Here is a 25,301-nt window from a genome sequence, read left to right as displayed (position 1 = left end):
GCTTCAGGTCGTTATGCCTCCAAAGTCACCGAACTTCACACCCAGTCACATATAAACATTTAGGACGAGAAGGAGTAAATGCCTAGTGGTGCTATGACAGAAGGGTCCTGAGGAAGAAAAGCAGTGCTTAAAAAAGATCATAACCCTCTGCCACCACCCAAAACCTAGGGGAGGAAAGATGTTATTCCAGGCAGCAGCTGTGAATTACAACATTCCCAAGACCTTGCACGGGCCCCGTCAGGCCAGGTCTCATGCTATTTGGGAAAGTGACAGGGGTTATATTTTCACACCCAGCTGTTGCTTTATGACTTCGTAGGCAAGAAGATGTAGAGGTTTCTCTAGCTCCCCAATGCTGACTTATTTAGAACTCCTATGGGAAGGAGATCAGGGCTGCACACAGTGGCTGAGGGAGGAAGGGTGATGTGGCAGGTGTTCTTAGCAGATACACATTCTGGAATAAGTTGCATGAGGTAGGGTATGAGACATAGTCTCATTATCCAAGGCGAGGCTATGTAATCCTGTTGGCCAGCTGTCTTGGGAGTCTCACAAGGCTGCTCCTTTTTGGCACGGCCTTAGGAAAACAGCACCTCCATTTTTAATGAATGCAGCAGGAAAGGCATGGGTAGAGAGAGGAGGAAACTGCTCTCTGACTTCTTTTCCTGATTATCATCTGGGACAGGCTTTGGTAAACTACAAATGCTCAATAAAACAGTGTGGCTGAGAGAAGAAAGCCTGCATAGGAAATGTGGAAATTTGTATTTTATTCTCGAGTCTGCCACCAACTGGGTGACTTTGAAACAGTGACTTGATCACTTTGGACTTCAATTTTTGCAAGGAGAGAATTGCAATAGATAATGTCCACTGTGCCCTGAGGTCTTTGATTTATCAATAACAAGGTTTGCAACTAGCACACCAGGAGTTAATAATCCATCTCTGAGCACTATAGATTCATTCAAGAATTAATGGGTCAGGAATCTGTAATTCTGATGACCTGTCCTGTTTGGGGAATAACAAACTAGTTCTTCATTATAATGGGATAATTTCAGATTTCCAGGGAGCAAGTGTACACACTTCCCCCAATGCAAGGGCAGCTAGAGAGCCAGGATAGTGGAAATTCTACTTTTCTTTCTGCATCAATAACATGGCTGGGACTTAGCCAACACCATCCACTAGAATATTCCACCATGATGGAAATGTTCAACATCTGCACTGTTCAGTACAGTAGCCAATTCTCATATGTGTTTACTGATCACTTAAAATTGCAGCTGTGTGACTAAGGAACTGAATTTTAAATTTCTTTCACTTTAATTATTTTAAATTTAAATAGTCACATGTGGCTGCTGGCCACCAGAATGAACAGCACAAATCCTACCACATTCTACAGTAGAAAACTCAAAAGTGGTGTGCTGTGGGGAAAGGGAAAAGCAGGCCTTATTCTACTCCCATTTCCACATCTGTGGGTAGTACGGAACAAGGGACAAGACTCTGTGACTCCATTTCCTTTTCTCTTCAATTAAGATGGTAATAGCTACTTCACAGTATTGCTCTGAAGGTTTACTTACATTGGATACCTGAAACATTGGATACCTTTGAGAACCATAATATGCTATCCAAATGCAAAGTATAAAAGGGATAGTTCACTGTTGAAAGAGGATCTTGTTTTAGAGCAAAACATAATTATGTCTGAGAACACGTGACTAAATTTGAGAAGAAGGTTATAATACCAGATGGAAGAGGTTGAAAATAAAGTGGAAAAGCCAAAAAGTAGTGTCAAAGAAGGTGGAACAGAAGGAAGAAGATAGAGATGAGGGATTTGGGAAAGTCAAGACAAGTGCTATAAGGGCAGTAGTGAGAAGGCATAGGTGGACCCAGCTTTTGGGAAGACACTTCCAGGTTGAGAACTACTCCTGGTGACAGGAGCAAAGACCAATATGTTCATTCCGAGCTGCAGGGAACTGGAAAATCATTGATTACAATTAAGGTACGTTTTCTCCACTTACATGACTGCCTCAGAGAAAAGAGTCTGGAGGGATTGGAGTAGCAGCCACATAGGCCGAGAGAGTTGATGCAGAAGAATATGTTCAACAGTCATGTTTAGGGCAGAAAGGAGTGGACAACACTGGATTGTTTGGAATGAACCCATAAACCTCTCTATATTTAAAGCAAATCTGGAATAAAAGCATATATTCTAGTAGAGACCAAGAAAGAAATATTTGATGGAGTTGCTGCAACTCTACTGGAATCATAAAATGCGTAACACATTGCCATGAAGACAGTTCCACTGGAAAAGGGTGATGTTGGACTTGGCTTGGCACCATGGCCCCCCGCTCATGGGTGGGAGACAATGGGAGTTAAACAAACATCCTAGAGTCCCCTAGCACTTACGAAAGTGCTCAGAGTGGCCATTTGGTATCCATCTCATTGACTTTTTTCTGTCTTTTTAATCTCAGTCCCTAATAAGCATTACTGTACAACTCCAAGCACTACCATGTTATCACGGTGACCTTGAACTGGAAACAAACTCTCTAAACCACACTACCCTCATCACGAGAATATAACAGTACTTGCCTCAGAGGAGTACATAAAGTACTTATGTGCAAACTAGGACAGTCTCTGAACACTCAGAAACTGCTCAAATATGTGAGTAATTTTGGGGCACCTGGGTGGCTCAGTGGGTTAAAGCCTCTGCCTTCGGCTCAGGTCATGATCTGAGGGTCCTGGGATCGAGCCCCGCATTGGGCTCTCTGCTCAGCCTGCTTCTCTTCCCCTCTCTCTCTGCCTGCCTCTCTGCCTACTTGTGATCTCTGTGAAATAAATAAAATCTTAAAAAAAAAAGTAATTTTTTACCTGGCAGGGGAGATACCATGATCACGAAGGTGGTTTTCCCAGGGCGAGGCTTATCCATTGCACTCCGGATGTGCTGACCCCTGCGATTTCCCCAAATGTGGGAAACTCGACTGCATAATTTGTGGTAGTGGGGGACTGCGTTCGCGCTTTCCCCTGCAAAAAAAAGAAAAAAAAAGTAATTTTTATTAAATACTAGATTATATGTCTCAAACTTCCAAACATATGCTGGAAAAAAAAATAGCCTTTCACTGGATCAAATTATACATTATAACCAGAAACATGGCTTTCTATGAATCAATACTTTTTATTTTTATAAACAGTTGATTAAATATTGCTTTCATTCATTCATTCATTTAATCAAATTCTTTTTCCCCCATTTTGAAAATGAGTGGTCTTTCCTTTTTTTTTTTAAAGATTTATTTATTTATTTTAGGGGGTGATAGGCTGAGGGAGAGGGAAAGAACCTCAAGCAGACTCCACGCTGGGTGCAGGGGGTACATGGGGCTGAATCTCACAGCAACCTATGCCCTGCCCCCCCCCCCCCACATCCTGCAAGATCATGACCAGAGCCAAAACCAGGAGCCAGAAGCTTGACCAACTGCGTCACTCAGGTGCCCCAAGGAGGTCATATTTGAATGGAGTGAGGAAGTTGAGCCACATGAATGTCCTGGGGCAGACAAATGCTGGCCCTCCCTCTGGGAAGGCAGTGTCCCTGAAGCTGAGAGGATGGGAGAAACAAGAGAGGAAGGAATCCAGATGTAGAAAAGCCAGGAGCCAGGTCATACTAAACATTGGTTTCCAGAGGAAGTCCTGTGAGTTTGTTTCTAGGTGTAATCAGAAGCTGCTGGAGGGATCTGAGCAGGGAAATGACACAATCAGATTTACATTTTAAAAGAGGTTTTCAAGCAGTTGTTTAGAGAATAGACTCCAAGAGGTAGAGAGTAGGAACAGGGACACCAGCCAGGAGGTCAGTGCAGCCACCCAGCTGAGAGACAGTAGAGGCTCTGACCTGCAGTGGAGTTGGTAAGGAGGGATGAGATCACAGGTATATTTTGATGACAAGATTTCCTAATAACGGAATATGGGGCTTGAAAGAAAGAGAAGGATCAAGGATGACTCCAAGGATATTGGCTTGAGTCACCTTTGGCTGGAGGTGGGGGACGGGGGCGGGAGGAGGAGAGGGCTTGATGGGGATGGGGAGAGCATGAAGCAAGAACTCTGCGTTTGACATTTTTATTTTAGATGCTTATTAAAAGTTCACATGGAAATTGCAAGAGCCATCCATTGTATGTACTCTCTAGAAATTTAAGACTTTGTAGTGGAGGATTTAAAGGGCAGGCAAAAAAGTGTTCCTAGAAGCTGGGATCAGCAGAGCTGAGGGCTGTGCCTCAAGTGCGTTGTCGCACAGGACTCAGTAAAACAAAAGGACAGCAAAGTCTCCAAGACTATTTGCCAAAAAATCAGCTAGACAGTGAACAAGGCAGAGAATATATGTGGCAAAAATTAGTTTGTCTTACCCCTTTAATGTGAGCATTTGAGAGCAGTGTGTTAGAGAGAGTTCTGATGACCTGATAAATTGATGGGTTAATAAACTAAGCATCAGATATCCTGAAGGCAAGAATGGAGAGAGATCTGTTTGAAAACAAATACCCCCTTGCTGTTTTCCTGCAAGAAAACAAACTAGACATTCACAGCATGCAGGCTACAGGATTATTTTTAACACCAAGAAGTACTTCTTGAATTTTTTAAAGCTTTCTCGCTACAAGGCCCAAAGATGGCTGTTAAAACTGGGTGTCTTTTGAGAAGGATTAAGTGTATTTCAGTATTTGTTCATTTCTCAATCCAGCAGTTAAGTCTTCAAGACAGATCTGTATTTCAGAGTATAACTTCAGTGGTTTTCAACTGCTAGGAGCTTATTTATCTGGAATGCCAGAGCTACAATTTTTCTTATTCCTTTCCTTTCAGCGATCAGCTTCCCCAAATCTTAACCAGGAGAGCTGACAAATGCCTCCACTGAGAGGATGAATTTAACAGTGAGATCTATACAACATATAAATATTCAACAGGACATCAGAAGTTCTTAACTAGGTTTATTACCATATATAGAAGTCCACATTATTCAAGTAAGAAAATGCTACAGAATCAAAATTTCTCTGATGCCTCACCTGGAAGGGTAAAGTGGGTTTAAGCTTCTCTTTAGTCATTGTGTAGTTGGGGAGATAATTCCTGAATCTTAACGCTTTATGTTAACCTAAAGATATTGTTCCAGTCAATCAAAAAATATGTTCTGACCATATGTATTGGGTGAAGCATTAGTTGACACTTCTTTGGAGACCAAAGGATTTGTAGAACTCCTCTTTATACACTTCTGTGGCCCATGTAAACAGTAAACTGTGTGTACTTGTGTAATTCCATCTTTAGGTGGAAACTGGCATTCTCTCTAAGCATTAGAATGATACATGTCCTAATACCACAGGAAAATAGATTGTGAGTGATTATGCCAAAGCAATCTATAGTCCCTTCAGGAATATGATTAAATGCTTAGACTTTCTTCTTTTCTTCTTGCCCATCATGTTTATATTTCCAAAATATTTAGCCCCAAGAGTAATGGATAATTAGTGTATTTTTAGCCTCCATAATTCATTTCATTCATTAGCCCTCAATGTCTTGACCTTTTAATTTCCAAAGGTTCTTCTGAGATTGATAAGTTCTGCTCCTCTCATTATTCTGCTAGGAAACTTAAGAACAAACAATATAGCCTCCGTATGTAATACCTGATGCACAAAGTAATTTTCTGCCGTCATCCTTGAAAACCTTGATCAGTCCACTTCCCAAAGGCAAAAATTTGTAGATGATTTTCCACAGTGGTTGCTGCAACAACTTATTCTCTCAATAACCACAGAAGACCCCAAAAAGCCAAAGCAAACTTAAGAAAGGAAAACAAAGCTGGAGGTATCACAATACCAAATTTCAATATATACTAAAAATCCACAGTAAACAAAACACTATGGTACTGGCATAAAAACAGACAACATAGATCAACAGAAGAGAATAGAGAGCCCCCAAATAAAGCCCTGATTATATGGTCAATTAATCTATCATAAAGGAGATAAGAATATACAATGGGGAAAAAACATTCCCTTCAACAAATGGTTCTGTGAAAACTGGACAGCTACATGCAAAAAAATGAAATTGGAACATGTTTTAACACCATACACAAAAATAAAGTCAAAATGGATTACAGACCTACATGTAGGACCTGAAACTGAAAATCCTAGAAGAGGGCACAGGCAGTAATTTCCTCTGATTCTGCGATCTTTCAGTGTGATTACATATGAGTACACTTCCTTCTTTTATATATGCATGGCCTGTACTTGGGTGTATCATTGTTTGTTTCACAATTCTAAAAATAATGGATATTGTTCTTGCTATTTTCATTATTTAAAATGATCGTGTCATGAATCTCCCTGTATAAGCCTCCCTATGCACATATGTAAATACTTCTCAGGGTAAATGTGTGTAGCTCACATGTGCACAGATACATACACATATAAAGACATAGTTCTTCAATCCAGCAAGAATTTATTTTTGTGAATGGATTATCAGTTATCTCAACACCATTACTGAGCTGTTCATCCCCTCCACAAGGAGTTGAAACCCTACTATTTTTCCAACAGAATCATATGTAACTATATGTACCCATCTGGACCCTCTAGTCTGTTCCATGGTTCTATTTACCTACTTTTAAGCCACAATTACATTATTTTCATTGTAATACTTCATAATATCCTATTTTGAAAATCATCTTAGCTGTTTTTGCACACTTTTCTATGACAAATGTTGTGGGAATTTTGATTGGGAATGCATTGTATTTGAAGATACTTTGAGAACTTTCATCTTTATAATACCGAGTCCTTACATTTGTAACTCTTTTTCCATTTATCCAAACATTCTCTCACTTCTTTCAGCATACCTTTATAGTTTTCTCTATAAAATTCTGGTATATTTAGTTGATTCTTGAGTACTTAATAGTTGTATGGCTCTTGTGAGTCGGAGTTCTTTTTTAAAAAGTTGCATTTTCTAATGGTTATTGCTGGTGGGTAGAAAAACCGAAACTGTTATTTGTACTGCAGCACTGGACAAATAACCAAGCTGTACAATGAGAATCTCATACCTCCAGGACCCAATCTCCATAACAATGAGGACAACATACTTTCACAAGAATGTCAAAGTCAAAGGCTGGGCTATAGGAAATAATCATTAAGGTTAGTTTCTTTAACTCATTCCTTTCTCTTAAGATTATAATAATAAGACAGAAGGGAACAGAGAATAGCTCCTAGGAACATGTTGTGTGCAATTAAACACATATTCTGACACAGAATTGCCGTATGTGATTAGGCACAGCACCCTACTCACATCCCCAGACATTGCTTTGAAACAGCTTTACTTTGGGGGTGGGGATGGAGGGAGAACAGTTCTACACTGAAACTTCTGTGATACAGTGGCAACATCCAATATCCAAATTCTTGATTCTTTTACCTGAAGAATATGTTTTTGCAAAGGCCCCTTCTTTTAAGGTACTTGTTTAAGGTAAAGGCTATTTCTTAGGCACTTATTCTACCTCTCACTTTAAAGACTGAATTGCGAAGGAGTAGAGGAATTCTGAAATAATTTATTGGATGACCACAACATTTTGAACTTTAACATACACATCAGAACAATGGGGTTTATGATGATGACTGACAATCCAAGTTACTCATATTAGGGCATCTATTCAGAAGTCAATTATATCTCTCTAGCTTTTGAAGAACCAACTTCAACGTCATCTCAGGGGTCTAAGCATACCCAGGTTACCAAAATGTAGTCGATGTTTTGATCTGGGTTTCCCTATTTTCCTCTTGTCCATCCACCTGTTGAGCTCAAGCCTCTTTATATATACATATATGGCACTAACCTGCACCTGGCAGGCAACTTACCCTATAATTATAGCAAATTATCTAAAAGTAAGACAGACCCTGGAGTATTTGAATTTTAAAAATGTAGCTCCATAAAGTGATGCTGCCATCACACCTTCTTGGATTTGGCACTGGGTGTCACTGACTCCCATTTCTTGAAATTCTCAAAAGTATATCTTCCAGTTGACCAAAGAGACAACAAAACATTTTTAGGTGTTTTCACACTTTCCAATGGTATAGCTATGCCTTATCTGATTATAGTGATATTCAATCTTTTGGTTTTCACCAAAATGTGCAAAAAATAATAATATTATGTGATCCCATCAGACTTTCTGCAAGCTTAATAATTTTGATTGGCTAAGCTACTTACATAAATCTTATTTCAAAAGCATAAATTGCATTCTCTCAATTTAAAAGAGATGAAACTGGTATTAAAACCCCAAACGGCCCTGAAAGGAGGTCTCTTTAAATAGAAAATCCACCAGCTAATATAGGTCAAGAAACCAGTTTGCTCAAGCAACGAAACATTTATAGCATTTCTCCCCTGTACAAATTCTTGCATGTTGGAAAAGGTGATGATTCTGGCTGAAGGCTTTCCCACATTCATTACTTTTATAAGGTTTCTCTCCAGTATGAATTTGAATTACATCATGAGAAAGCTAGTTTCATGACTCTTGGAATAGTTGTGGTCTTGCATATGAAAATTAAATTAATTGTAGCTTAAAGCATAATGGTCAAGAAATCATATGTGCAAGTTCTTTGTGAACATTAAAGTGTTATGCAGATAGAAGATATGATCATCCCAAATGTCACCTCAGACTGAGCCTGTTCAAGGAAAGAACCATGTCTTATTATTTTTTTCATACCAGCTTGAGTTCCTGGCACAAAATAGAAATCATCCATGTTTTTGGCTGAACAAATAAACACTGAAAGTAGTAAGGTGATATCTAAAGCTAAAAGAATGTTTAGGAATAACAATTATAACAAAGGAAGTATTTGTGTTCTACAGTCTCGGTCATTAAAACTGAGGGCTTCAGGGTGGATGGAAGGAATCAGTGGATAGAGGGAATCAGTCAGAGAGAGCCTGACCCAGGAGGCCCCACAAGGCTGGAAGAGGGTCAAAGGAGATCAAAGTATTAGACCACAGACAGAGATCCTAGAGAGACCCAACCCGAAGTTGTGAGCTTCCGTCAGGCAATCTGAGTTTGGGGGAAATTCCCCTATCTCTAAAATGAATAGGAGGGAAAAACTAAATCTCAGCCCCAAAAGAAGTCATTAGTGACCAGCAAACCAACAGAGTCACCCAAGCACAGAGGCACAAGATAAGAAATCAAGTGTTGGAATCCCCACACAACAGGGCTGATTTAATATGAACCTGTTACATGAACGAGAGGATGGCAGTTTATTATGACTGTGTCCCTGACCTAGAAGAATCAGCGATAACAGCAATCAAGAAGTGTTCGTTCACAATGAGAAAGCCATGAGAACATTGGCTGGAACCCTGGGCTATATCTAGGGCCCCACAGGGGCAGCAGGGACAAGGTGTTTGGTCCTTAGTTTTCTCATCTGTGGATCTTATCTGAATGATCAGAGTTATCCAGAAAATGGAAAAGAGTGCGAATCTCCCATTCTTGTATTACTAAGTATTAAGTATTGCTTCCTGTATTACTCAAAATGCCTTATTTTTCTAGAATTCCAACTCTCTCAGCACTCACAAATGCCACACCTTCTCCTAACACCACACACAAGGCAGTGATAGCTTTGCCTTTTTTTAAAATTTTAATTGAAATGAACACTTGGCCTCTTGAGACAAATGAACTTATTCATTACCATACAAAGACTATTTTTAAAATGATTTTCCCATGTCATCTGGTTGATGACATATAAAAAGCAAGCAGTTCTCTAAGCCCATTGGGTAGGGATGACGTATGGTAAATGTAGCAATTGCTCCTCTTTGGCTGTCCTATGTGTCCAATAGAAGAGCACCTGCACCATTTGTCATCTGGTATTATAAAAGAAGGGGTTTTGTCTGGGAACAACAACAAGAATAGACATTTCCTGCTTTGGAAATGAATTTCTCACATTGGATTTGAGGTGCATGTGGATAAATGATTTTGGATCGGCTCAGGATTTCCCTGATGATGGGAGACCATTGCGTGTTGACAACATCTGGTATCCTTGATAGCATCCCTCAGTGCCCATGCATTCATGCTCAGTGGCAGTCATGGAGCCCCAAGGTGCCTGCCAAATGAACGTGCAACAGGTCACACTTGCAATGCCCATACACGGTTCACCTTTGCAGAGTTTGCTTTCCTGGAATGCTTCCATTCTTGGCTATTATCAGAATTGAATTACCAGCAGGCACTGCATCCTAAAAGTTGAAACCTGCAGCTAATTTTAAGACCACGAGAAGCCTTGGCATTACCCAGGAAGGTCCCTTTACCTGAAGTCCCTAAAATAGCTGCAAGGATCTCAGGTGAGTATTCCCAGTAAGAGGAAAGAGTGTGCGGCAGCCACATTAGAAGTGGTATGGGGAAGCTGCCTCTGGTTCTTGGAAAATAAAACAAACACAGCAGGCCCCTTTGTGAACAGCAGCGTGGAGTAAACCGACGACTCTGCCTCTGGCTTTAGAAAATGTTTTGTGCCACCGTTATAGAGCTCTTTTCAGGCTTCCTGTTATAAATTCTGATGAGAGAAATGAAAGCATCATTTCCTGACATGTTAGGAGGTGCCCAAGGCACACAGACAGGACAGGCTGCTTTTAGTCTTATTTCTTATCTTCTACCAGGTTGTCTGTGCATCTCCTGCTGAACACATCTTATACTCTTTTCTTTCCCAACACTTGCTTCTTTTGATTTCTGCCCAATTAAATGATAGTCCTACCTCACCTTACAACTTCCACCTTTCTAGATCTTACCAGTCCTTTGCTTTGAGTCTTCACTGTACCTAGCTCCTTCTGAATGCCACGGCCCAAAGTGTTCTCCACCCTTTTATGAAAACCTCAAGTTCTTATCATCTGGCAACTCTCATGCAATGGTGTGGGTGGCAATTTGTTCATACGGACAACTGGTGACTGAGACAGCTACCCCGGGGAAGTGAAAAGTGTACTGGGTTAAGAATCAAGCAGCCTGTACTTTTGTTCCAGCTCAGCCACAAATCTGACCTTAGACAATTAAGCTAATGTCATCACGTTTCCGTTAGCTCACCCTGAAAATGAAATGAATGGACCAGATAATCTCTTTTTCCCCTTCTAAGTTTAGGACACCATGAATTGGGCTTATTAATGGCAAAGAATGCATGTATCATTTTGTTGTTTTTGCTATAACGCACAATATTTAGTATTAGTCATTTACATAGAAGGGGCTTAAAAACAGCACCTGCTATGTGTCAGACACTCTTCCACCAGTTTTGTCTCCCAGTATTCCCAAACCCTCTTGCCCAGGATTGTATAAGTGTTGATGCATTAAAGAGATAAAATAGAATTGTGCTAGGACAGAAAAAAGATTCTGCAGGAGGTGAATTTTTAAATGAACCTTAAGGGAAGTAAGGCATAATCTGTAAGAGAGAGGTGGGAGACATAATATATCCAAAGAAAGAAATGAGTCAACCATGTGCTGGGACAAACAACACACAGACTGGATTGACAGATAAGAGTTATAATAGTGAAGGCTACAGAGATTGATCCAAAGTTTGGAATATCAAGCTATGGTATTTATGTGTGATGGGTCAGGCAACACAGAGCCTCATGAACAAGGAAAGCAACTGAATAAATTGTATCTTTTTCCTCCAGGTTTACTGAGATATTATTGATATATGACATATGTACGTTTAAGGTGTGCAACACGATGATGATACATACATATATTGTGAAATGTTCCTCACCACAGAGTTAGTTAGTACTTCCATCTCCTCATGTAATTGCCATTTTTATAGCAATAATGTTAAAGATTGCTCTCTTGAAAATTTTCAAGTATATAATACAGTACTGGTCATGATAACACGCTGTAGATTAGATCCCCAGAATGTATTCACCTTACAGTTAAAAGTTTGAACCTTTTGACAAGTATCTCCCCATCCTCCTACCTTTCAGCCCCTGATAAGCACTATTCTATTCCCTATTCCATGAATTGGGCTTATTAATGGCAAAGAATGCATGTATCATTTTGCCCCTATGGGCAAAATGGGGATTTGGGGGAAACTATATCTTAAGAATAAGATTCCTTCCTGTAGCATGATGGCATATCAATTGGGAGTGGCAGAGGCTAAGAAGGGAGACTGTGTGATATGATGGAAGACAGTGGAAGAGGAGCTGGAGGGAAAGATGTGGAGAGAGCATGTCTCAATGATGCTCTCACTGTTGTAGGGATATTAACAGATGTGCTACAAAATGAACACTACCACCACCAAAACCAACAAAAAGTTATGGGGGTAAGCACTGTAGTAAAATAAGTTTGAGAAACAGTAGTCCAAAATAAAATACATTTCTTTTCTGCAGGACTTTCCAGAGCCTGATGTAGGCTGTGATTCTCCAAGAAGTAGACATGTTGGACCTAAGATTCCTCCTTCTTTTTCCCCATGGCATGTCTTAGAACTAGTGTTCTGTGGCACTTAAGTTTTAAAACGAGTTTCTCAGAAAAAAGAACTTAAGCATTTATTAACATATAATGTATTGTTTCAGGGCACAGGTTTGTGAATCATCAGTCTTACATAATTCACAGCACTCACCATAGCACATACCCTCCCAATGGGGTGGGAGGGATAGGGTGGCTGGATAATGGACATTGGGAAGGTAATGTGTTATTGTGTAATTGTGTAAGACTGATGATTCACAGACCTGTACCCCTGAAACAAACAATACATTATTTGTTAAGAAAGAAAGAAAAGGAAAGAACATCAAAAAGCCCAGAATGTCTGAAAATATGTATATTGTATGTAGGTAGACAGAATAGATATATAAATCAAAAGTTTGGGTAAAGGACAGATGAAAAGAGAATAAAATTTGGATTTTAAAGAAGGTAGGTTTTGTGTATGGAGATAGTATGAAGCCCTGGGGCCTCTAGGACCTCCCTCTGCAACACGGAGACAATAAAAGAGAAGCTGGAGGAACAGATGTTGGGAGAGCATCTCTTATGCCACTCTTACTATTCTAGGGATATTGGTTTATGCTAGTTTCCATCAAAGGACTCAGGGGTTCTCCCTCTTTATTATGCCCCTGAAGAATCAAGGTCTTTCAATGGTTTACAATTCTAAAAGTGTGCTGTCAGTGTGAGGACACAATGCAGACACAGGTGACAGATTGACCAAGTCATCCAACTACTAACATTAAGCTGTGCGAGACCAAGGATCTATGTTGCCTCAGTTCACTGCTATATCACCAGCATCTAGAAGCATTCTTCACTCGCGGGAGGTATGAGATATAGTGGGTGATGGGGTGTGGCCTAGATTCCCCACCTCTCTTCAGGACCAAGTGCTGGGGGTAGAGCTCACAGCTGGGTCTTATTCCAGCAATTGCCCTAATTGAGGAGAGCTGAGTGGCCCAAGGTTTTGTCCCTGAAGGTGGGATGATCATGAAAGGCTATCCCAACTCCAGTTTCCTCTGGGATTGACTGAAGCTTTCCTGTGACTAGATCACAGGCCAGCTCTGCCCCCTCTCTAAACCTACATCCATCCCTGCTCACAGGTGTTAATCCCAAAGGCTCCTGTCAATAAGCGATCCATCTGAATGTCTGCTTCATGGGGGACCTGACCCAAGATACTAATAAATGAGTAAACAAATGACGGACAATAAATATTTATTGAGAATCTTCTATATGCCTAGCACTCCTAGTGCTGAGGTAAAGATGTGAACAAGACAAACAACATCTCTAATCTCAGGTAGCTTTCATTATAAAGAGGGGACATGATCAAGTGTGATTTTAGGTAGTGAGGAGGACAATGAATAAATGAGGTGATGTGATAGAGAAGGATTAAAGGTACAAGGGCTTCTTCCAAAGGTTTTCTTCAAAAGGTCTCTCTCAAGTGTTATTTGAGCTGAAACTTGAATAATAACAAATAGACTTATGAAGATGTGGTGAGAGTGTTTCAAGTAGAAGGCAAGGCTAGTGCAAAGGCCCTGAGGCAAGGATGAGGTTGGCAGAGTTGAGGGATATAAAGGTCAGTATGTCTGTAGCAGCAAATAAGCAAAGGGGAGACAGGATAATGCTGGAGAGGTAGGTTAAAAATCAATCACATAGGGCGTTGTAGATTAGAAAGGATTCATATAAAGTACTAGGATACAACTCCACTATACAAATGAGCATTTAACTCAAGATTTTATAACTGTCACTTTTCTCACTTGATAATTCTTCTTTGTTTCACTAGTCTAGAGAGAGTTTTTTTTCTTCTAGGGCTGGAATATATTCAGACTCCTCTTAATATGTTATATCTTTACTCAGTCTGGCTTCTGATGTCCCCCTACATATTCCATCAGAAAAAATCAAAACATGGCAAAACCCCAACTGAGGACAGAGTGAAAGCTTTCCCTGGGATCACATGTGGTTGGGTTAGGGGTAGAGGGTGAGCGATTACTTCCCATGCCAGGGTAGTTGAACACAAACTTCCACCCTGTAATTCCACCACTATAATTATGTACCCAGCATATTTCAAATTTAGAAAAAAGGAGTGAGAAGCTAGAGAAAGATAATTTTATCAAGAACCAGAATTAACCTATTACCACAATTAAGTACTAATTGATTCTGAGCTCATGATTACCCAAGGTAACAAAGCAGTGTCACGGGACCTCTTTATCTAGTAGAAGGAAAGATGAGTTTTTCAGGTGAGAACAACTTTTTTACAGGTTTTAAAATCAAGGAGGAAATTATTCATATGGATCCTAACTGCAGAGACTCTGAGATGGACAATATCTGTTTTACAAAAGCATTTCATGTGTGTTTCAGATGGCCATTTCTTACGTCAAGTCTTGATTTAAAAAAAACCACAATCACGGTCTGTAACTGTGGTTAAGTGAGGACATTTGGATGGGGCAGTGATTTATGTGATCCAAATATATTATAGTTGTTGATCAGAATGTTATCAGATGGACAGGTAGTATTTTCTTTGGTGGTTTGCAAATATCATTCATTTTTTTAATCAAGGTTTTGACAGTAGGTTAAGATTGGGATTTCTGAAAAGTATCTCTACAGACAGTCCATCTTACTTGAATTGAGATCTGTAGGATATTCAGATTCCAAATGGTGAATTTACACCTGAAAAGACAATACTCCACGACACCATCTTATAATAATCTTCCTTAATAACAATCCCTCCCTTCTGGAGATACGTTCAGAGGCTCAGGACCATTCACATACTTGGTGTTCTCTGGTCCTGTGGGCTCACTGCCCTCCAGTCAGGCTCCGTAAACAAAATTCTTTCAATTTTAGTGCCTGAACTTCTAACATATTTCACATTCTATAGTCAACATATATGGCATTGATGCCTAGCCTTATTACTTCTTTCTGTCAAGTTATTATTACATTACCAGGAGGAAAAAAAAAAAAAGAAACAAGGGTTTACAGTAGAACCTATACCAGAAGAATGAGAAAGGTGTTCAGTACAATAAAATCACATTAAAACTGTGTGGTAAATCCTCCTCCCTTTAAAGATGTTTGTGTGATAAATAATGATATCCAACAGAATATTATGAACCATGTTATGTAATTTAAAATTTTCTAGCAGCCATATTTAAAAAAAATAAAAGAAGTCAGTGAAATGAATTTTAATAATATATTCAGTATGTAACTAAAATCAAAAGCGTTCTCAATAAGGTCACTCAAAACCTAGTGTGTACTTTACTTTTACAACATCTTAATGCATTCTGCCTACATTTTAATGTACCACTGGCTACCATATTGGAAAGCGTAAATCTGTAATGTAGCACATGTCTTTCAGGAAGCTTTTTTGGTGAGCCTCTATCCACAGTACTGAAAATTATTAAGAATGAATAATTATTACTAAGAAATCAATATTCAAATCTAAGTAAATATCTGCCATGTAGAGAGAATTAGAGAATTAATGTATTGATTGATTACCCTGTCTATTCAACAAATATTTACTGAATCCTGAAAATATGTTGGGTAAGTTGTTTCTAGATCTTTTGAAGGCACAGTCAACAGTTACTTCCTGATTGTCATACAAAATAACAATCATCTTTGCCTCTTCTGAGTATATAAATATGATATTTCAAACTTCCTTGTTCTGTGTAGAAGTGGAAAAGGGGAGCTCCGAAGGCTCTGAAGCTTGCTGGGTATCAGGTTAGAAGCAGGAACCTGAGAGCAGGCAAAGGAATGATTCACAAAAGGGAATAATAGGAATGATTCCATGTACTGTAAGACTAGGAGAGGCTGCAATGTCGCTGAGATCGAACAGTGCCTAGGGGGCCAAGACAAAACATAACAGATAACTTTTATAACATGCTGCTATTTTAATTGTGGAAGAAATTATACATGACTTGGAAATTACAGAAAAAAAAAGAAAAAAGAAATTGCTCATGATTCAACAACTTACATGTATTTCCCTTCCATATCTTGATGTATTTCCTTTCATCCATATCTACTCCCCCCCAACCCAATGTCCCAAGTGGCACATGTCTGAAGCATGACAAAATGTTACACTTTTTATATCTAACTGGCCAGAATGTGAGCCCTCACCCTCACCCCCACCAGCTTAATAAGGCCCAAGAACTAGCTGCCTCCAGGGGTCTCCTGGCAGGTTTTCCTGGCAAGTCTCAGGAACAGGCCAGCTTCCGCCCCATTCAGTGTCTCCATGCTGGCTCCCACCTTGCCACTTCACTGTGTCTCAAAGCCCACCATCCTTGTGACATCACTGCTCTTCAGGGACACCAGTCTGTAGCAAATATATCCTCAGTCTAGTCCAGTGGGGGCTTCTGCATATTCCAGCCTTCAGCTGCTACTAGATGTGGTGACTCTATAGACACCAATTCACAGCCATTCTCCTTCCTTCTGTGGTAGGGACTATTTCAAACATCAGCCATCAGAACTCCCTAAGCATTTCCACATCTTACAGTTTAGGCTCACCGTAACCCCATGTTCAGATCCAGAATTAGCTTCTTCCCAAGATGGCTGACAGTGGGAGCACGTGTTCCTTTATGGAACATGACTTTCAGACAAGGGTGTGGTCTGGCCCTGTGACCTTAAGGAAACAATCATAGCCACCCAACAATGTACTTCTTAAGGCCTGGGCTAGAGTCTTTTTCTTGTTTTGTTTTGTTTTCTTCTTTCTTTCTCTCTCTTCCTTCCTCCCTTCCTTCTTTCTGTCCTTCCCTCTTTCCTTTTTTCCTTCCTACCTTTCCTTCTTTTTTGGTCTCTCTTTCCCATCTTCTTTTTTTCCTCCCTTACTTTTTCCCTTTTATATTTCATTTATCTAAAATAGTATTAAAAATATCTTCCTGTTATAAAAGTACAATATGTTCCCACTGTAAAAAAAATAATAATAATAATGAGGAAATTCAAGTTAACAACAAAAAAGAAAACAGACTCATAAACTTACCACTTCAGAGTTTTGCCAATCTAACACATTGATATATCTTAAGAAGAATCTTAAAGCTAAAGTAACCTCAAGTATAAGAGACTCAGGCTACCCTAGAAAGGAGAATGCTCCATTTGAATAAATATAATAGACTAAAAGGGTGCACCTGAGTGGCCCAGTCAGTTAGGTGTCTAACACTTGATTTCAACTCAGGTCATAATCTCAGGACCCTGAAATCTAGCTCTATGTCCGGCTCCTCGCTCAGCACAGAGTCCGATTGAGATCCTCTCTCCTTTTCCCTCTGTCCCTCCTGTCACTTGCATGCTCTCACTCTCTCTCTCTAATAAATAAATATATCTTTAAAAAATTGACTAAGAGGGGAAATTCTAATAAAAATATGGAGAAAATCTGAGGGCTAAATAAAGCTATGATTGATAATAGCTTATTATTATCAATTAGTATTATCCAGTAAGTTCTAAAGTGTAGCTGGGATTTATTTATATAAAAGTTTATTTGTTAAAACAATTTCTTTTGCTGTTTTATTAAAGGAATTTTAAATTTTAAGAATTTATCACTATGTTAGACTACCAAAACTATCACCAGAAAATGATCTAAAAAAAGAGAAAGAATTTGAACTTGAACCCCTAAGCTATCCATTAGAACTAGTAGCATCATATCTACACTTGGAAAATGTGGACCTCTGCCAGGACTTTTCAGCTATTACCATTTCTTTTTCCTTTCTTTTATGAGCTAGCAAAAATAACACAAAAATGGGGAATCAAAACATCTATAATCTAGCCCTATCTTATTATCTGGCATCTGTTTCCTTGATGTCAAATGGGAATGAGAAAATCTGTCCTAGACAATTTTGCAAGAATAAAATGTGATATCTGATATGTAATAATTATGAAATGCTAGAACAATTGTAAAAATATGATATTTTTAAAAAAACATATTTTTTAAGGGCTTATTTAAAAAACAAATTAAAAAATAAAAAACAAATTATTACCTTCATTACAAATCTTTTTTGGAGAAAATGACATCTAAAGGAAAGAATCACTTTGTACCACTCTATTCTTATATTTTTAAATGTTGGCATCTAGGTGCTTGAGACTGAAGATATGTGAGTGATAAGCTCTGTCTTTCCCAAATGCATCTCTAACTCCAGGCTTCTAATTTTAAGCTAACACCATTAGCTTAGTTTTAGCTATCATGGTTTTAAAAATGTACAAAACTCTCTTTTGTAAATAACTTAGAATGCCCCACTCAAATCTCCATCACTGCCACCAATTAATCTTAGAGATGTTTCTCAAGAATTCAGTTATAAAACTTCATACAAAACAAGCAAACAAAAAAAATTGCTTCAAGTCATTTGAAATGAAATAGATTTAGTGTTTCATAAACTTTGCAGGAAACTTGACTAAAGAGGTGGTGGCTTCTTCATATCAGGCAGTGGTATATTCAACATTTAGGTGAACACACGTGATAAAATCCTTTGCAACTCCACTAAACTGTGGACGATGTTAATTCTTTCATGCAACACGCAGGACACACATGCTACCAACTGGCAAAGGAACGAGCATTTAGCAGCTTCACAAATGCCCTTTCAAATGCTGCTACCCCAGTTCTAGGGCTACTGCAACAGCAGACGTGTAGCTGGGAGCACCTGGCATAGGAGTAGGGGTGGGTGCCTCAGACTGTCAACCCATTGCAAGCATCTCCAACCTTTTTCTCCCTCCTTCACTGTGTTCATGCCTCAGGGCTCACCACCAGGTTAAAATAACCTCCACCTAGTGCCTTCCCATCATGGATTCTAAAGTTAGGCAACACAGTGGTGGATATGATCCAGTTTAAAGGATGCCCCAAAGCCCTTTGTTTTCCTTTTCTCTCAGTTTTTCTCTCTCTTTCTTTTATACACACACACACGTGTGTGTGTGTGTGTACACATATGTATACGCACATGCATACACAGGTGTACCCATACACAGAGACACGTGTGCAAACACAGGTGCTTGCTTTGATTAGCTGCTCTTGTTAGCCAACCATCTCCTTGGAAACCTAGCTGTTCACAGAAGGGAATACCAACTAAATGAGGCCCCTCTGCCTTCCATGGAAAGAATCATGAAGTCCCAAATAAGAGTCGATTTTTGGAAATGAGAATACCAAGAGCTATGAGCTACTGTAAAATGCATTTCAGCAGAGCTTCCAGAAAACAAAATAGTTGATAACAATTTGTTTATCAAAACAAAGGCAAAATGCAAGTAATGAACTTGAAGCAATGGCAGGACAAGTCCGACAGGAAAATACTGCTCACCTCCCTCCCTCCTTCACATACTCATCTTGCTTTCTGAGTAAAGTTTTATTACCATGGGGACTGTACTAAGAATATATGAGAGAAAGCAAAAGACGGCTGTCATGGTGGGGTAAATTATCTGGCAGATCTGCATGGAAGTGTTGCTTATAAAAGTGTGGTTCAAGTTGTACCCGGCTAGACAATACGCAATGAAGATTTTTGAGGTTTTCACTTCATTTATTAGCTGCAAGTCTGAATTCATATGAAAGTAATTTGCCCTCTAAACTCCTGTTTCCATATTCATTTCAGCTGAGAAAAACTCAGCAGCCACAATGTGTAAAAATTTGCTAGATGCTGGAAGAATCTCTTGTAAGTCTTCCTTGACCCCACATCTGTCCCATTGCCTGGCTCCCAGACATTCATAAGCTGCTTGCTGTGTGTATCAGAAGCTGTGTCAGATACTTTGGGGACATCAATCAGACACATCGCTTATTTTCAGGAAGTTCGCGATCTAGGGAGGAGCTGAGCAGATACACAAATAAACATGGTATCACATAGAAAGCAATATAAGCCCTCGGAAAGACAGAGAGATGGGACTACAAGAATTAACAGGGGGCACCCCTTCTGAGTAAAGCCCTCAGGAAAGCCTTTATGGAGGAAGTAGCCAAGCCCTGAGAGCGATAGGGTCCTGCGTTCCACTCAGAGGGGAGAGAATGAGTCAAGCCCCCACCACAGTACATATGTCTATGCGAAAGCAATTCTGTCTAGCTAAAGCAAATATTATATGAAGACTGTCAGGGAACAAGAGTGTGAAATTATTGTTTGAGGACAGATGTGAAGACCCTGAGAGAGATGTAAGGCTGTGTGGACTTTATTCTGAGGGCAGTGGAGACCAGTGAGGGTCAAGAATCCCAAGGGAAGTGGTGGGCCTTAAGAGTTTAAGTTAACAATGATGTTGACATGGAGGAGAGATCCTTCCAAGCCCATTACAAGAATCCATATGGGAGGATGAGGGCCTCACTGAGAAGGAATGGGGGGAGAGGAACAGAGTGAGAGATAGAAGAAACAGATCAATGTTGACTGATGCATTTCTTTGGCCTGACGTTCCATGACTCAGAAGCCCAGAGCTAAAGAAACTAACATGAAAGATTTTCTCCAGGCACCTTGGTCTTCTCCAGCATATTACAAATGGCAGCAGTGATGGGGGTAGCTGAGGATGACTGGCACCATCTGGGAATTTTTCTTTTGTTGCAAACAAGCTGCTTGTTGATATGTCTGGATAGTTAAGGATGAGCAAAGCAAAAGGGTGGTTCTATTCTCCCAACATAAAGGATAAGGACTGACAGAAAATATGGTGAAGTTGTTTCAAAAGAAAAAAAAATTATATGGAGTGCCATATCTCACAAATATTTAGACAATGGACATATTCAGAATATTTGCATCTTTCATAAATAAGGTCCAAGTGAATTTCACCAGAGAGAATCAGTCTCCTTTTCATGGCTTCTTAACCATACCAGCAAGGTATCAGTAGTGCAAGGGAGACCTAGTGTGGAGGCCTAGTGGGAGACTTTGTGAGCTAGACATAGGCCTAGGTTGATCTAACACACTCAGTCATGATACAGATGTTCCTCTGAAGCATCATCTGAATGTGCCATGAATATAGAAAATACAGTCTCTCAAGAGAGTTTTTGCAGCATCTAAACTCGTTTACATCTAAACTCAACTAAATGAAGGATCGTGGTATCTCTTCAGTGGTAGGAACGATCCAGGAATGGGAACTTACCTCTTGGAGATGCCGTCCGCTAGATGCACAGAGCAAGGCAGTTTTTTGTTGGCTTCCCTGGGCTGGTCAGTCACCATGTGAAATCCAAACCAAACAACCTGGAGAGAAAGATTCATGAGGTGTCAAATCATATGTTTAATTTCCACAGAAAGTATAAGAGGGGAGTATTTTTAAATCCTGTTTCACAGCCATAATTCACACTCTTTGTACTTGTATATTCCCACAGGTTTTCAGTCACATGAAGCAAATATGGGATTTAAAGAGCTCTACATATAGAAGGAGACAAGAGCAGCCCCCCAAGGTGTCAGCCTTTAAATGATGTAGTGTATCTGGGGAGCAAATGGATAACAGTCTAGGACCCCTTTGGCATTCCGTAGCCTGTGTGTATTAAAGATGTCATGATGGTGTGACTTTTTACACTACTATTTACGTACGCATGCACGTATGTTCATTATGTGCTCGGAGTTGATGTACATAATCACATTTAATCCTCACAGCTACCTTGTGGGGAAGAAATATTATCCATATCTGGCAATGAGAAACATGAGAAGCACATGAGTAGCGTGCAAAAGACAGAGCTGGGATTTGGTGCCTCCACTCACTTGCCCTCAAGGGGATGCCCCCACCTCCTGCTCTCCTCAGACACTGTATTCTCTTCCTACTTTCCTGGTTGATCCTCCTATAGTTCTTTTTCTTTAACTGTCTTTTAAACACGGGTTGTTATGGGTCAAACTGTGTCTTCCTCCAAAATTCAACCGTAGAATGTCTAACCCTCAGTACCTCAGAATGTGGCCTTGTTTGGAGATCGGGCCTTTACAGAGATAACCAAGTTAAAGGGAGGATATAATGTAGGCCTTAATTCAAAAGGACTGAATTTGGTGTCACAGAAGAAAAGTGGACACAGACACAAACAGGGAGAATGTGAACATAATGTGAAGATGAAGGGAGAGATGAGGGTGATGCTTCCACAAGCCAAGGAAATTGCCACAGATACAAGGAGAGAGGCCTGGAACAGACAGTTGCTCATGACTCTCAGAAGTAACCAACTCTGTTGACACCTTGTTCCTAGACTTCTAGCCTCCAGAGGTGTGAGATAATACACTTCTGGTGAGCCATCTAGTTTGTGGTACTTTGTCACAGCAGGCCTTACTTAAAGGTCTCTCACGGCAAAAATGAATGCCCACCTCCTTCTCAGGACTGCTTCACTCCTTCCTCTCATATGCCCCCCACACCCTCACCCCACAAAGTAACTAACTCATTATAGTTTCCTGGACACCTCACACCATGTTATGTCTTTTTCCTTAGTTATGGTATTTCCTCTCTCTAGAACACCTCTATCACTATTCCAGCTCAATGATCACCTCCTACAGGAAGCCTTCCCTCATTTCCTCTTATGCCCATGGACCAAGAGTTAACCATGCTTTCCTGCATGCTATAGCTGTTTCTTGTATCTGCTCTTATGGTTGTACTTACACCATAGTGTAGCCTCAGTATTATGTGCTTACCTGTCTGTGTCCCTTACTGGGCTGCTAGTCCCTAGAAGGCAAGTGCCTACCTTCTTCTTCTCTCTGTATCCCAGTACTAAGATGGCGACAGCTTCTGGTCATCCTTAGAAGCCTTAGAAAGGTTTCTCCAACTGCCCTTCCCAACTGCAATCAAGGGAACTTTAAATGAACACACAGTGAGAGGACACAAAATGATACCCTGATTACACAAGCGGACACAGCTGGTGAGAGAATGTGTCCTTCCAGTGGGGATGGAGGTGGGTAAGAAGCATCTATGAAAGCATGAAAAGGAGAAACAAGAAGTGGTGCAGCTGATTCTAAGAACTGTGTAGTAGGGAATCTTAGTTAACAGGCTTGAAATCTTTGCAGACACATGAGGAAAGCCATCTTAAGAGATGGTTGGTTCTGAATACCCTAGCTCTTTGCCATTAAACCTTGTTGCATCTCATTGCTCTTGATTTGCATTCATGCTAGTCAAATGTTCTTGTTCCTCCCTGACCCCCAGACAGATGAAGAATGTATTCTGTATGAACGCCATGTGTTTCCAGTCCTTCAGCAGAGATCGCCAGTGACAAGGGAGGTAACGTGACTGTGGATTAAGTTTGGCTCCCAGGGAGTCTGACAAGGAGAGAAGACCTGCATCACACCAATGGGAGCTTTCCTTGTCTGTCTGACAAATAGTCTTGTCAATATGAATGAATAAACTGGCATTCTGCAAGCTATCACAGTCCCTCCTGGGTTTTGGTTGGTGTGAGCTAGGGAATCTAATCAATCTTGGTTTGTATTTATTGGGTAAATAATAACATTCTCTGCCAAAACAGCAACACCCTACACACTGACGATTTAACAAGAAGAGTGTCACTTCTCACTCAGGGCCTCCTGTTGGCTGCAAGTTGGGGTGGGGAAGAACTCTTCCCCCACACAGTCACATAGACCTAGCTCTGAGGACATACTGAGATGTGTCTTCCCTATTAAGCTTGCAATTGTGGAAAGAAAGCAATTTTGTTTTTATGAAGAAGATGAAAGGAGCCTGAGAGACATATACAGGGCAAGACAAAAATGACTGGAGTATCATGACGTATAAGAAAGAAAATAAAAAGCACATTTAAAAATATTTTTAAATGTAATAAACATTTACTAAATATCAAATACTGTTCTAAGAGCCTTTGAAATATGAATTCATTTCATCTTATGACAACCTGAGTATCCTGAAGTGGGTGCTATTATCATTGCCATTTTAGTGACAAGGAAGCTTCGGCATAGAGCAGATAACAACTTGCCCCAAGGGCACAGAGCTTAAGTCAAACTCAAACAGGCTGGCTCTGGAATACATCTCTCTCTCTCTTTTAAAGCTTTTATTTTTAGGTCATCTCTATACCCAATGTGGGATCCGAACTTGTAACCCCAAGGTCAAGAGTCCTGTGCTCTACCAATTGAACCAGCCAGACACTCCTAGAATACATATTCTTTTTTTTTTTTTTTAGATTCTATTTATTTATTTGACAGAGATCACAAGTAGGCAGAGAGGCAGGCAGAGAGAGAGAGGGGAAAGCAAGCTCCCCGCTGAGCAGAGAGCCTGATGTGGGGCTCGATCCCAGGACCCTGAGATCATGACCTGAGCCGAAGACAGAGGCTTAACCCACTGAGCCACTCAGGCACCCCTAGAATACATATTCTTAATCACTATGCTAAGCTGTCTATCACATTCGTTTTATATTTTCAGAACATTAGTCCTGATTGATCTTGTACCCAAAAGGACATTTAACTGCTTGTCACATTTTTCCAAATGCAATAAATCTGAGGTATCAGGTAAAGACTTCTCTTCCGCACAAGGCAAAAATCCACAAGACGAAATCCCAGCGTCCATAGTCGCTGATAATTTGAAAACAAAGAACCCATAAAATGAGACAACGGGAGCTTTGAAAGAATTGCAGTCTCTGAGATTCTCACTAGCTCTGAAGACTTTAGAGAAGTATGCATTCTCTTCATTCTCTGGACTCTCCTCCCAGCGCTCCAGTCTAGAGCTCTGGCACATGTGCTCACCTGCATCACATACTCATCGGCTGCAAATCTACTCCAGGAGCCTCTGGACCACTGATGTCACTGACAGGGCCATTTTGGAGTATGATGCTCAATTGTAAGTTGTCGCGCTACAGCAAAGTACAACATTTTTGAATAACTATTTCATGTTTTACAGATGATTATAAGTTCTATCCCTGAAAGCACACCACTCTTTCCCGTTTGCCTTGCCTTTCTTAAAGAGGAGAGAAAGGAGAATTCCTACAGTGAGGCAGGAATTGCACAAATCCCGCAGCCCATCTCCTCCACGGGTCAGTGAGCAACCCTTACTGCTAGGTTCTTTATAGTCCCAAGAATTAAATTATCTTCCTTCTAAA

At 40.2% G+C, this 25,301-nt stretch overlaps 1 non-coding gene across 1 annotated transcript; it reads left to right on the top strand.

Annotated features, from left to right (window-relative positions):
• Nucleotides 1-2,839: 2,839 nt before the first annotated feature.
• LOC123947844 lies at nt 2,840-3,003 on the top strand. The gene has a single exon (XR_006819872.1). It is a non-coding gene; the product is annotated as a U1 spliceosomal RNA (small nuclear RNA).
• Nucleotides 3,004-25,301: the final 22,298 nt, after the last annotated feature.

Source organism: Meles meles, chromosome 7 (genome assembly GCF_922984935.1).
Source record: "Meles meles chromosome 7, mMelMel3.1 paternal haplotype, whole genome shotgun sequence".
In the NCBI taxonomy this organism is placed as follows: domain Eukaryota; kingdom Metazoa; phylum Chordata; class Mammalia; order Carnivora; family Mustelidae; genus Meles; species Meles meles.
The sequence above is the reverse complement of the archived record's forward strand: the minus strand, read 5'-3'. Positions and strand labels throughout refer to the sequence as shown.